This window comes from Pagrus major, chromosome 18 (genome assembly GCF_040436345.1).
Source record: "Pagrus major chromosome 18, Pma_NU_1.0".
NCBI classification, from domain to species: Eukaryota; Metazoa; Chordata; class Actinopteri; order Spariformes; family Sparidae; genus Pagrus; species Pagrus major.
The window spans coordinates 30,900,863-30,914,883 of NC_133232.1; the positions used below are offsets into that span (position 1 = coordinate 30,900,863).

General features: G+C 42.2%; 1 protein-coding gene across 1 annotated transcript in view; it reads left to right on the forward strand.

Annotated features, from left to right (window-relative positions):
* The window catches only part of elf1 (E74-like ETS transcription factor 1), a 30,894-nt gene that overhangs the window by 1,058 nt on the left and 15,815 nt on the right, over window positions 1-14,021 (forward strand). The gene's annotated exons all lie outside the window — the stretch shown is intronic.

Genomic DNA, 14,021 nt, shown 5'->3' on the forward strand with positions numbered 1-14,021 from the left:
AAGTACAGTCCCACAAGGTCGTCATTTCAATTCACAGGGAAGTTTGAACCAACAGCCTACTGCTTCCTCTTTTATGCCCGTATTCGTTGACCTTCCCTTAAGTCTGGTTTTCTTCCCATCAGCCAGTTAAATTATTCTGCTAAATGCTGTTGAGAGCCTGTTTCTAAAAGTTGCTCAGTGCAGCAGAGATAAAAGCGCACTTCCTGTTTCACCAGAAATCTACTCTGCACTTTTTTTTTTTTTTTTGTACCACACAATTGTGCACATACTGTATCGCTTAATAAACCGGCTACAGATTTCACATCCACCTTTTATTAAAGCTGTCTTCAGACGCTGCTGCAGTGCACTGTAGTTTAACTCGAATAGCTCCTGACAGTGTGCACACTGAACATTTTCATCCAACTTTGGTCAGACTTTTTTATGTAGTTATGTGCAAAAATACCTAAGCTTGTTTCATCGGTTTGGCATTCAGAATTGATTTTGTTGAGGTAATGTCTGACGTAACTCGCATTCGGGGGCCCAAGACAGGCGACTGAGAACAGATCACTGAGAGATACCAAATAAATATCTCAGAAGGCTCAGTTACTGAGCTATAATTAGGTCTGGATCAACTGCCCTCCTACTGGAAGAGGGGAAAATGTTGTCGTATTTGTATTTAAACACTTGCAGCAGCATCAGCACATGACCCAGTGAGTGAATAGCTCTGTTGTGTCTGAGCAGGCACGAGTTTGCATCTGAACTTTTACATCATACTCTGTGCCCACCCTGATTTGGATTGTAAATGAGGCCCTCGTGTCTCAGAGGATGAACACATAGTGGAGGTGCTGTTTGCGTCTCAGTCGGACGACACAGAGGCTGGTTAAGAAAGAGAGGAGGGGTGGACAGTAGTGTCAGGTTGGCTGTTCTTTCAATACAAAGTCAACAAGTCTTAGTCTGTAATTAGATCATTAAGCCCGGGCAAAGCGACGGAGGCGTGACGAGAGAGGAGAGCGTGACGAGAGCGGGAGGAGGAAGGGGTGGAGTGTGTTACTACGGTCCCAGCATGCCGAGATATGAAATAATGAAGCATTTATTCAGTGTCGTGTTACAGGTACATGCTTCAGATAGAATAAACACAGACAAACCTTTGTATGGACAGTTGCATGCGACCAGGAACAAACCGTTCTTTATCACAAAACAGATCAAAAGTATTTACATATCCTACCTGTTGTCAACAATAATACAAATATAATTGTACAGGCTAAATATTATACTGATTAAAAGTCTGTATACCTAAAAAAATCTTCATCTTTAAAGGTGGAAAATGTAAGAATTACCCAGCTGTATAATTCATATTTCAATCAAAAAGGGGGCAGCATATCACCAGAGTAACTGCTAACTGCTGTAGCCACTGTTAGCTAGTTAGCTCAGTTAGCCGGGCATCTAGCGGTCTGGAGGGGGAGCTCAGAGCACCTGGGGAGTGTTAGCATGCTAACTTCAGTAATAATAAAACTTTGGAGATTAATGAGTCCAAATGTGGTTTAAATGTCGTTAATTTGCTTCTGTATGTCAGCTGACTCAAGCTGCAACAGTTAATTGATTAGTTGTCAACTATTAAATTAATCGGCAGCAATAATTTTAGTGATAGATTCATCCGTTTGAGTCATTTTTAAGGAAAAAAAAGTCAAAATTCTCTACTTCCAGCTTCTTATGTGTCAGTATTTTCTGGTTTCTTTACTCCACTGTGACAGTAAACTGATCATCTTTGGGTGGTGGACATTTAAGGATGCCACCTCGGGCTTTGGGAAACACTTATCGACATTTATCGCCATTTCTAGACTCAACAACTAATCGCTTAATTGAAAAAGTAATTGACAATGAAACTAATCCTTAGTTACAGCCCTGCAGTCACTTCTCCCACTCCCTCATGTGATTTATTGAGGGGAAATGCAGGAAAGCAGTGAACTCATAGTGAAACCAGTAGACACACATTTTGTTTACCCACAGGCATTATCTCTTAATAAACACGGATGGAAAATGTTCATAATGAGAAAGTCCGAGAGTCAGAGCTCGGCTGTTTCACGTTGCTCAGCGATGGATTTGCATCATGTTTCCATGTCAGTTTCTCCATTTCTTCTTTGCCATTTTCAATTTCCACAGCACTCTCTTCTTTTCTTTCTGGAGAGGATGGAGGCCTAAAGGTCGAGAGAAGTGACGGGAAAACCTGGGTGGGGAAAGTTAATGTGTAACGCTCTCTTCTGCCACTGAGCAAGGCAGCAGCGGTTCAAAGTTACTCGTATATCGGTGTGAAAGTGTTGCAGGTACGCTCAAGAAACCATCTCTTGATGAATAAAGCTGAAATCTATTGAGCAACTGACTGCTCATGATGCAACTGTCTCATACCCGGAGCATGCTGGGACTGGCAGCACATGTCAAACCAGAGCTGTGATCATTACAGAGTCTTTTCTCGATCCAGACAGATTTTCCTTTCAGCCCTCATAAACGTACCTGGATTTGTTTCTAAGAAGCAGTGATGATGCTTTTTTTCCCTTCTTATGTCTTTCTCTTCAAACCAATTTCTTGAGAAGTGAGAAGGATGTGATGTAATGCCGAACTTTTCAGTCATCATTTTCAAAAACATTCAATGGTTGGCTTCATTTTCTTCAGAGATTTTTTTTTGTTTTGCTTCAGCACGAGTTTGAAAGGACTCTGTGCTACATAAACTACAAAGTTTCACAGATTGCATCTTCTGATAAATCAAAAAATTAACCACATTAACGTGGCGGAAACTGTGAAAGACTTGAGCTTCGACTCACTTCTTGTTACCCAGTTTGGGGTCACAGAGCTCACATCACTCACCTGGCGGGAATGGGTGAAAGACAAGAGCATCAGGTTCTCAGACACAGAAAGAAAGTGTGTGTGTGTGTGTGTGAGAGAGAGAGCGAGAGAGAGAGAGAGATGATATGTTGAATATCAGGTCACACCTTTTGATAAGGCTCCCGGTTATGCAACGTACCATGCCGGTCAGGGCACAGATTCTGTTCCAGTAAAACCAAGAGTCTCTTCGACAACATGGCTGCAGAGTCAAACCACATCACAGTGGCTGAAAGTAACTAAATACATTAACTCAACTACTCTACTGAAGTATAATTTTGAGGTGGTTTCACATTTACAGTTTGCATTAACTACAGGTACTTGTTTTGCTGCAGATCAAGAGTTTACAGCAGTATCAGTAATGGTAAAATACTTACTCACTCTCCTGCTGTGAGTTACATGAGAAGATTGATTATAACTCTCAGATCCGTTCAATATGAGGCTACAGCCAGATAGCTCAGGTTAGCGTGAAGGCTGTAAACAGATAGCTTAGCACCGTCCAAAGGTGACAAAATCTGCCCCGTGTTATAAAATATATTCAATCAACTATCAAACAGTAAAATAGATTAAATTACTCCATGCTGACCATCAGTAATCTTTTCTTTCACCTTTGTTTATTCAGCAGAGTTTCACTGAGAGCGATACGCCCTGATCACATTCACACCTGGAAGCTGCCAAAAGTAATAAGTTAATAACAATAATAATAATAATCCATATATAAGCTGATATACACACATCTTTTGTAAATGTGTCTTTCAAACACTGAAACAGTAAACTTCACTGGCAATTTAATAACCATAAATAACTCTAAGCATCTTTTACTGCATTAATAAATAAGTGTAAGTGTCAATCAGGCCAACAAACGGTAAAAAACTAATATATTTATAATGAATTATGAACTAAGAGATAACCATCAGCATACTGATGCAGTTGAGATTGTATTTTTGGAAGTGAGCCTGCAGTGTAACTAACTTTAAAGTGCATTAATATACTTTCTCCAGTGAACAGCTTTACTGTGAATATCGTGATAATGAGGTATATTGATGAAGGTTTATCTGTCGTAGAGATTGTGTGGGTAGAGGCAGGTTTGAGGTGTGAAGTTTATTCTGTGGCAGATAAAAGCAGCAAACAGGACTTCATAAAAGTTTCCATGACTGTTTTCTGTTGGCTCTGTCGTTCCTTTGAAGCACCCTCGTTCGTAACCGTATTGGTCATTTGTAAATATAAGAGTATGATGCAGCATTGCAATGTGGTGGCATGAAAACACATTCACTCCGCAATGATCCTCTTTCCAATTTTCTGGGCTCCACCCTGCATGAGGTAACACGGCTCCCAAAACAGACCGTGAGATGCACGTGAGCATAAATCTGATGTCCTCGGTGAAGTAAATTTCAGCCGGTGTCCGAGCGTCGCCACCTCCCTCACGCTCCCTCGTGCTAATCCAAACATCATGTTGGCCTTACTGCGCTATCACTTGGTACAAAGAGGCATTCTGACCCAGGCACAGAGGGGAAATTGATTTCCCACATGGTTTTCGGAGGCTTCGGTCCCAGACACCCAGCTGCAGCGGTGCAGACAGTGCTGTGTCTGGATGCCTCAGCAGCAGCAGGCTGTCATATGGAAAACTGGCCCTGCCCATAATGACTCCAGCACTCAAATGATCTGCTGAACTCCTGTCTGAGTGGAAAAGTCATACTGGGGCCCAGTGTTTATTTATTTCTTCATTAAATTATTTTTTTCCTTCATGCTTTGCTTTCATTTTATTCAAATGTCACTACTTCCCCCCTCTCATCACCTCCTCCTGCGTGTTTCGTCAAATGCTCGATGGCCAGAAATGAAACGTCTGTGGCAGATGCACACACATTTAATTCGGCTCAAATTGAGCCTCAAGGAGGCGAATTTACAAGCACGATGGGGTCCCTTGTGAAATTCTGTGAAAATTTGTCATGACATGCGGCTGGTGTGGTGGATGCAATGTGCAGAAAACAAGTGGATGAGTCACAGATTTGACAGATGAACACCACAAAACACTCCCAAAAATGAACCCTTTCCTCCAGCTTCAGCTTTAAAGTCGAGCTTTCGTTCACAGAACTGCATGCACAAATGATTTGGGAGATAGTAACATTTTTGTGTCAATATAAATTTGCCAATCAAGCAACTTACACTTGAAACTGAAACTACGTTGCAGATACTTTGCTCGTCAGTGCTGCACCATTCACATCAAAACAACACTTTACTACCGCTTACTGCAGTTGTTTGACATTTCAGGTAATGTACTTTGTTTTTCTTGCCGTGAGTTACACGAGAGGATCGATTCGACTTTCATATCTGTCCGTTCAATACGAAGCTACAGCCAGATAAGCTTAGATTAGCGTAAAGGCTGGAAACAGCTAGCCTGGCACTGTCCAAAGGCAACAAGATCTGCCTACCAACACCTCCAAAAGTACCAAAACGCGTGTGTATATGCAAAAATCTGCAACTGACTCATTTAGCACTGCCAGGAGACGAGGTTGCCTTTCTATTCTGTGTTCTTGTCTGTCAGGTTCGTCATTATGCACATGCTAAACCTCATCTGACTCCATCCCGAAGGCGTCAAACTTGTTTTAAAAAGTCTTAATCCATAAGATTGTGACTAGACGTTTCACTTCTCTCTCATCTCTGTCGAGAGTGTACATGCGTAGTAACGATCAGGCAGCTGACACGGAGGCCACTGACAACGTGAAGCTGCTTTCTGTTTTAATATATTTGACTTCTCTTTTGAACTCAGCGCCGACTGAGTGACATTTGAGCGCTGCTTGAAAAGAGACCTGTGTAGAAGTATTACAACATGCCAGCGTCCTTAACCTCATAACTTAACTCCTGAAAAGGGGAGAAAATTTGTGTGTGTTGTGTTTCCATCACTGCTTCATTGAACACACTCACATTAAAGACAACATTCATTTCATTCGTACAACATCAAGCAAACAAGATATAATGTGTTAATTACTAAGATTTAGATGTGCCAGGCTAGTTGTTACCCCCTTTTTCGGTCTTAATGCTAAGCTATGCTAACTGTCACCCGGCTCTCGCTTCATGGAGAGTGACACTGTTCTTTCATGACTGTCAAGTGTTTCACATCACATCACTATTATTAGAAGTATCTGACATCATGTTTCTTGGACCAGTGGCAACCTCATAATTACTTTATCTGTAACTTTGCACTCGTGGTGGTAAAAGAACATCATCCTCCAGCGTCTCGGTGAGTCACCACGTCCCTGCTTTTCACAGATCATTTCTCTTATTCAGAGATGTTTACTACACAAGCGGAAGCAGTTTGAAAATCCATTCAGCCCGCTCGTCGACATGTGTCCTTGCCGAGCTGAATGAGGTCCCACCTTCTCTTCTCTTTCTTGTACCACGGAGCCGACTTTACAGGCCCTCTCCCTCCGCTTGTTCCTAAGCAACAGCCACTCCTTGTTTACCTTTCGCGTTTTTGCATTGTGATTCTCGTCAGAACAACACAACCCCAGACCCTCTGGAGACTGATTGTCAGGCCTCTTTATTCAAAGTAGTCCTGAAACCACCATGTTGCAGGAGCCCGTCATGAATGTGTCATCCTGTAGACTCTTATATTATCTTCTCATACTTTCCACATATAGCTATTACACATCATTAATGTGGTTAAACAGTAACAACATGTAAATATTTTGTTATATAACCAGATTAAGAACGGCTGTACTTTCAGCCAGGTAGTTTATTGCCCTCATCTCCTGCGCCCTGGCTGCACCTTCCTCATCACCTGACTATCATAAACGAGTGTATTTCATAAAGCCTTCTCAAATATTGACCGCGCTGGACAGAATGTCCGTTTGCTTCCCGCACACGTTCAAACACAATCTCCAATCAGGTGAAATGAACCTTTGATTGATGTTTGCAGCAGCTGAAATAAGCCACCTAAATGAAAATCGTTGGTAGCAGTGCAGAGATCTAATGTCGTACAGCAACATGGACATGGTTGCAGAAAACATGTCACGATGACAAGATCAGGTGACTGAGAGGTAAAGTGTAGTTACGTAACACCAAAGGCATGCAGTCCAAACGTTTGCCATGACTTCAAGTTACGTGTAGTTAAGTCAAACAGTTTTGCATCCCTGTTAAAATATTCACCCTGACATCATGAAATGCAATGACTCAGCACTTCTGTCTCCAGATCGAGGAATAGGGCAAATGTTTACTGGCTTTAAGATTAGATAGAAACACTGGCCGGTGATACCTAATTCCACACTGACCCAGTATCCAATTGTGTGAAATCAGATAAGCTCTCATGAAGGGGGCTAAGCTGTCTGAGTGTGAGTGGTCCTATCTGAGGGGCTTTACTGGCGGATCAGATGAGAAGAGCTGATTTAGTCCTTATTAGCTGTTAAACCGAGGCTTGATCTGCAGGAGTCTTAGAAACGGCTTTGCTAAAGCGGCACATTAGCATGTTTCACAGTGTTTCAACCTGTCCAACAGAGGAAACATTATCATACATATTAGGTATGAATATACTGCAGCATGACACACAGTGAGCAGACAGGATTAGCATGTCTGTGTGTCCTTGTTGCTTTACAACAACAATGTTTAAAGCTGCTTGTGAATGATGTATCTCTCCTCCCCCGCTCATGCAGTAAAAAAAAGAAAAGACATTTTCTGGTATTTCTTATACTACCAAACAGGCCAAGTGGTGAAAAACTCTTGCAGAAAAGAAACGAGTCATGCAAGTGTGGTGATGTAGAGAGGAAGAGGGGGATAAAACAATGTTTGATGAGGCATTTAGATAAGTAGTTTGACAAGAGACATGAGAGGATTGATGTATGAAAATATGAAGCTACATGCAGCCAGCAGCCGGTTGCTCTTTCCTCTCTGGCCTCTTCCAAGACGACGCAGCATAGTTCACTGGTATTCTGCAGCTGCACTTTTCAACTTGACACTATTAATCTGCTGCTGAAGTTGGAAATGACAAAGAAGTAGAACCAGAAAATCGTGACCAGTTTGTGACAGTCTGACCATGACATAACCATGTTTAAATTGCAAATTTAAATGAGTCACGATCTCTAAAGTGAAAGTCAAAACAAGATGTGGATTTGGAGAATCTTGACACCCTTAATTGTTGGAGTCAATTGTTTGCAATCATCCAAAATGTTGCACTGCACCTTTAAAAAAAAAAAAAAAAAGAAAAAGGCATGACCCCAGAGTGCATGACGAGGCAGAGAAAAATGAGATTATTTCATCTCTGTTTGATTTTATTCCCTCTCTAGGCGTGTTGTGTGTTGCATGCCTGACTATGGGTGGACACATCAGCCTGCTTGTGTCCAGACCTGTTTGGTATGCAGCCTCCTCTGCAGCAGCCGGGTCCCCTGTTCCCAGCCTTGACTCAGACTCGAAGCCCTGAGATTTCATGGCTTCATCTGAACGTGTACCTAATAGTTTGCTGCAAAGCGTGTTGGCAAAGGTCATACAGAAAATTAGCTATTGTGGGAAGTTACATAATGTGATGGTTGATATCAGGTCTAAGAAAGAATCAGGAATGTCGTCCTCCACTTTGTTTTTATTGCAGCTCGGTTGAGAGTTTGAGCTGCTGGTATTTTTCTGATATCCTCTCCAGTATACCTGTGCTGTGACATGTCAGCATTGGTATGAATGTAAACACATCAGAGAGGGGCGTGTGACTAAGCTATTTCAGAAGCAGGTACAGTATGCAGCACCGTTTTGGATTTGGGATTTGAATTCAGCCTTGCTCGTGATGTTTTTAGGAGAGTTTATTTAAAAATGATCACTTCTTTTCTTCTTTTGCAGACAGGCGATTCATGCGCCAGCCTCCAATGCATGTCTAATGCCTGTTTAAGTCTTGCTTACTGTCTTAAAAGAGGAGAATTTTGCCTTTACAGTCTAGTCATGCATCAAATTGCTCCCGCACAGCAGCCTAAACAAGAGTCGGGATGAAGCATTTCAAATATGTCTGCAAGAAAGGAATCAGCAGGGCAGTGTGAGACAGCTGACACACACGCACAGACTTGCATCTTCTTTATCCGACGTCTTTTGTGTTTTTTCACTGGGAATCATTTGGATTTTGAAACTGAGGAAAGAAGCTTCATGATTGAGCAGACACAAGACTCTTTATACCCTGCAGGGTCACATTGTTTCAGATATCATTTAATGTGTCCAGTATTAACAAAGACACAGGTGCATCGGATGATAATTTAGTAAAATAATTAATTGTGCATGATCATGGCAGGTTATTGAAGGTAAAACACTCCTGCGGCACTTGACGCCGCTGAACAGCATCAAGATAGTGTCGCTGCTTCGTGTTGTATGACAAGAACTTCTGTAGCTGCTAACTCGTGTGCATTTACATTTGTTTTAATGTTGATTAAAGGTTGGGAAGTTGATTTCGAATGTGACCAAATTCAATCTCTAACTAGAATGGCACTCAGTAGAGCGCATACCTCCGCCAAGGCCCCAACAAAAGTCCCCTTATGTACTCACTCAGAGATACCAGCCACATTTTTTCTCATCCAGATCCCCGAGAAATGAAGAATGTTAAAGAAACTTGTCACTTTATTTTATGGATCTACACCATAAAATAATGTGGTCTTTCTCCGGGACGAGACCCATCCTACATCTGAGTTTCGTGGAAATCCATTTGGTAGTTTTGGTGAAATCCTGCAGACAAACCGGCAAACCAACCAACAAACAAGCGGTGAAAACATAACCTCCTTGGCAGACACATATTAGACGGAAGAAATATGTATTTACACGTCTTTGTTTTTTAGAGCCTTAGCTGTGAGATCAGGCTTCAGTCCAACTGCAACATCATTGCATCATTGTTTTTTTAAATGATGTGGTAATTTATAAAAGATGCCACTTTCCCAGCTCCTTGTTGGACCAGTCTTACTCTGCGTCTTACCGACAACATCCATATGCTTTAATAACGTCTCACAGCCTCGTCGACATCACGGCAGCTCATCAAACTACCATGTTTGAGGGCGCAGATGTCTTTTCTAAAGATTTGCTGCAATTTCCTGTCCTGTTTTCACAACTTGGTCCTTCCTATCTGTGACATGTGGCCTGTTGCCACATAATAGAAACAGGCCGCCGGGGTAGTTTTTGACAAATGGGCTGCATCTGTCAGGTTAAAACGTGCTTCTCTAGTTTTGGATCCATCTGGTAAGACAGCAGCGATATAATCAAGAAACTTGTGCGGTTCTGGATGATTTATTGCGATTTGGATTTGTGTGGATTCGTTTCAAGTCTTATTGTTTGCTCAGATTAAGAAGCAGAAGATACTTCAGCAGATGTTAAAGTGTTAACGACTGGCTCATCGGTGCTGCAGGGCAGTTATTCTCAGTGGCTTGTAAAAAAAAAAAAGTTTGCGGGGTGCTCTAGTTGCACACACAGCACATGTTCACTGATGTACTCTGTGCGTTCTGACCTACAAGTGAAAACTATGTGACAGGAACCATGTAGTTTGTTCTGAGAAATGTCTGTAAAACCGACTCATGGGGCCTAACAAGGGATGTGTGAATGTGTGTGTGTGTGTATGTGTGTGAGAGTCTGTAGAGGGGTGGGGGGTTAGTAATGCTGTCTGTGTTTGCACGCCTTGTGTCAGCATTGTGGGGGAGAGATGTCTGCAAATGGCAGGTGTGGCTTTGAGAGCCCTATTGTGATCCTTTAATTCACCGTCACTGTCATTAAACAAGCTGAGTGTAGCAGGCTCGAAAACACTGAGGAGCTGAGAGTGTTTCATTTGCAGATCATATTTTAGAAAGCCTGGATTTCTAATAATACAAAATTTAATCAATGTGCTTAAAATGTGTTTTCGGTTGAGTTTTACCAACTGAAGCACAACGCGACGAGCTACATCCTTTTCTAAAAACAGTCCAATTGAAAGTTCGTCGTTTTTGTCTTTTACGTCACCGTTACGTGAAGATATTTCTAGTAGCTGTGTTGTTCATATAGGAAATGCTACCTGTGTCACAAGACTCACATCTACGAGAGTAACTGCGTGTTGTTTGAGAAGGAAGGAGGGGGAGTTCAGAACTTTCCGCTCTTACACAGAGGAAGAAATTTTCTTGTGAGTGTGGTTTAACAGACAGGAAGCAGCAGAAAGCCACTTCTCAGTGATGCTGTTCCTGTGAGTGCAAGATTCACAGGTCAGTTTGTGGGTGTTTTGTTTTTTTTCTCTCTCTCTACCCTGTTTTAAAATATGTCACTGATATTTCTGGCTACCTTTATTTCTCTACCGTGCCCCAAACCGAGCTGGGCCTAAACAAGAAAGTCAAGTACGCTTCACTATGACAAAGGGCATGTCAGATGAGTATATATAGGCCAGCGAACAGTCTGAAACGTCTCAGCTGGAAACTTGCCTCTTACATATTTGAATGAAAATTGACCAAAAAAAGAAGCAGAGTCTGGTCTCAGGAGAAGTTTCTGAGTTTTTGGATATTGTTAGCTTTCGACCCTGTTCCCCAGAGTTTGTTACTTACTAAAGATAATGTGTAATCTTCCACAAAACAATGCCACCTTATACTTAAAAGCGTGTTAGTTGGCACAAACAACTACTGTCACAGGAAGGCATGGGTCCTTCTCCTGGAGCCTTGAGCCTGAGTGGAAAAGTACAAGGTTCGTAGGAGATGAGATTAAATTCCATTCTCCTTCTGAAAGCCTGTGCTCGAGGTGACGTTTTCCTCTCAGTCTTCATTTGGCCCTGGCACGGCAGATCCCAAATGCCTTCTTCTTTGAGACAGACGGAGTGAATGCTGGCTCGAGCACAGTGCCCAGCTCGGTGTCTGCGTTTCTGATGCCTTGTGTTCTGCAGCTGCATGCTATTAGCCGGTGTCTATGCCTGCCTCTGTGCCCTGTTTCTGCCATTTTATCACCACACGCATGGTGTGGCCTGAGGATCGCAGTGAAAGCACTCCTTTCTTCAGCTCAATAAAGTGGAGTTGGAGTTTGAAACATGGTGAGACATGCTGTATTGTGCAAGGCTGGGTGGTGGTGGTGGTGAGTAAAACGTAGAATGCACAGAAAATACTGTACACAAAACAGTTTTTATGGTGCTGACATAGGGCTGGAGCTGTGGTGAACACCACCGCTGTGTGTTTTTTGTCTGGTGTTGATGCAACTCCTTAATTACTGTCTTCTTACTCAAACACTTTAGCAGCACTCTGTCCTTCTCTGCAGCTGTAACTCAATCAAGACTTTGACTGCTTGTTTGTTACCTTGAAATGTGGGATAGACGAAGATGAGCGTTCATCAGCGCTGGGCAATATGGCTTGAAAATGATATTGCGATATTGGCTATATTGTGATTTATGTTGTCAAGATACTGGAATTTATACTTTGATACAATACCTGGGAAAATATTGACATTTGATTACGGCTGGGTATCGTTAAGAACATTTTGATACAGGCACCGATACCGTTCGATACTGTGTTCAATACCACAGCGGGAAAAAATGACACAACATCAAGGGGTAAAAGTTTTGATATTTATGAAATGATAAATGTACCAAGGCTTGTGTCGTGGGTGTTGAGATAAACAGCCTCAAAGTTAATTTACTTCTGAAGGAGGTGGCGCTATGTGGTGCATATGCCAACTCGCAGTTAGTACTGGAGTGAATATACCGTGAAAAATGAGTGTTCAAACCGTTTCAAAAATTCAGAATCGATATGAATATTTTGATGTTTTCAATAATCTGTATTTTGAAATCTCCTCAGAAGCGCAGCCTAAATGCTCGGACTGGGTGACAAAATCAAATAACACAATATTATGACTCGATTATATTGTAGTGATGACGATCGGTATTAACACAATGATCATTAATGTGGATAAAAAGTGGGTAAAGGCAAGTATTATAACAAGTAGAACAGTCTGGTAATTTCAGAAAATCACTTTACTGCATTGCAGCCTTTAAAACTAGAAAAAGAAAACTCTTATCCATATCATGTTGTTACAACATCCCAAACCTGATGATATATAGTCTCATAATAATGACATATACTGTACAGTGTTTGTTTGCCGGCCCTAACATACGTCGTCATTACTTACTTTCTCTCACTGAGTCGAACCCTGTTTTTGCCTTGCCAAAGTGGTTGTGTTTCCCTTGGCAGTGAAAGTACTATTGTTAAACACTGGTGCGTAATTTAATGACATCTGTACAAAAAAACATGCCCAAAAGGGAACTGCTGTCCAGAAATGATGACCAGGATCCTCTGATGCCCACATGGCCTATCACAGGGCTCCAGGAATGAGCTCAAGCCTCATATCACTGAGTCATTTCCTTTACAGGAACCCAGAGGATCCTGCAAAAACAGCATGTCTGTGCTGACAACCATTCAATAATACGGCAGCGGTGAGCCCACGCATTTTCTGCCATCTTGTACTTTGGTGTTTCTCTGCTGAACTGAGAAAACTAAACCGTTTGCAGGACTCATTCTGTCAGTGGTGAGATGATGGAGGGTAAAATCGCTGTTTCTGTCAGTTTTAAAACCTTCCCAGGTGTTCGATGAGTGCAGACTCGACTCTTGATTTATGTCCGTTTCAGTTTTTGCTAGTCACATCTGTATTGTCTATACCTGTGTGGGGAAAAAAGACTTCAAATACCAGGAATACCACTCGCTCTCTGACACCAGCACCAGCCGTCTTTAAGTCCTGTGACCGTCGTATTGTAGCCGCCCCGGGGCTCCGCTGAACAATCCTGTCACCTGGAGAAATCAGCATATTTGTAACCCGAGCTGAAAATGGCTGATAAGCAAAGTTTGCCTTGGTCCTTCTCTCGCATCTCACAATGTTTGCACTCACCACATGCAGGGTGAGTCATTGCATAGTCATTCAATTGGCTTAAATTACCTCCTTTCATGGTCAACAATGAGCTCAGCTGAAGAGACTAAAGCGGGGGAAGTAGGGCCTTCTGGGAATGCTCCATTTGTTCATGAATCCTGACTCTAATTGGTTGTTATTGCGACTGGCAGTCACCATGCTGTAGGGGTGGAGTAGGCCAGTGTTTGCTTCATACTCCTCCTCAGCCTGCTGCTCATCAGGCTGCCGTATATAACAGACAGTCGTAATCGTCAGAGAAGAGGAGATACAGAATCACATGCTCACCATGGTCACAGATCGCCGTGATGGAGCCGTACTATCAGCGAAAC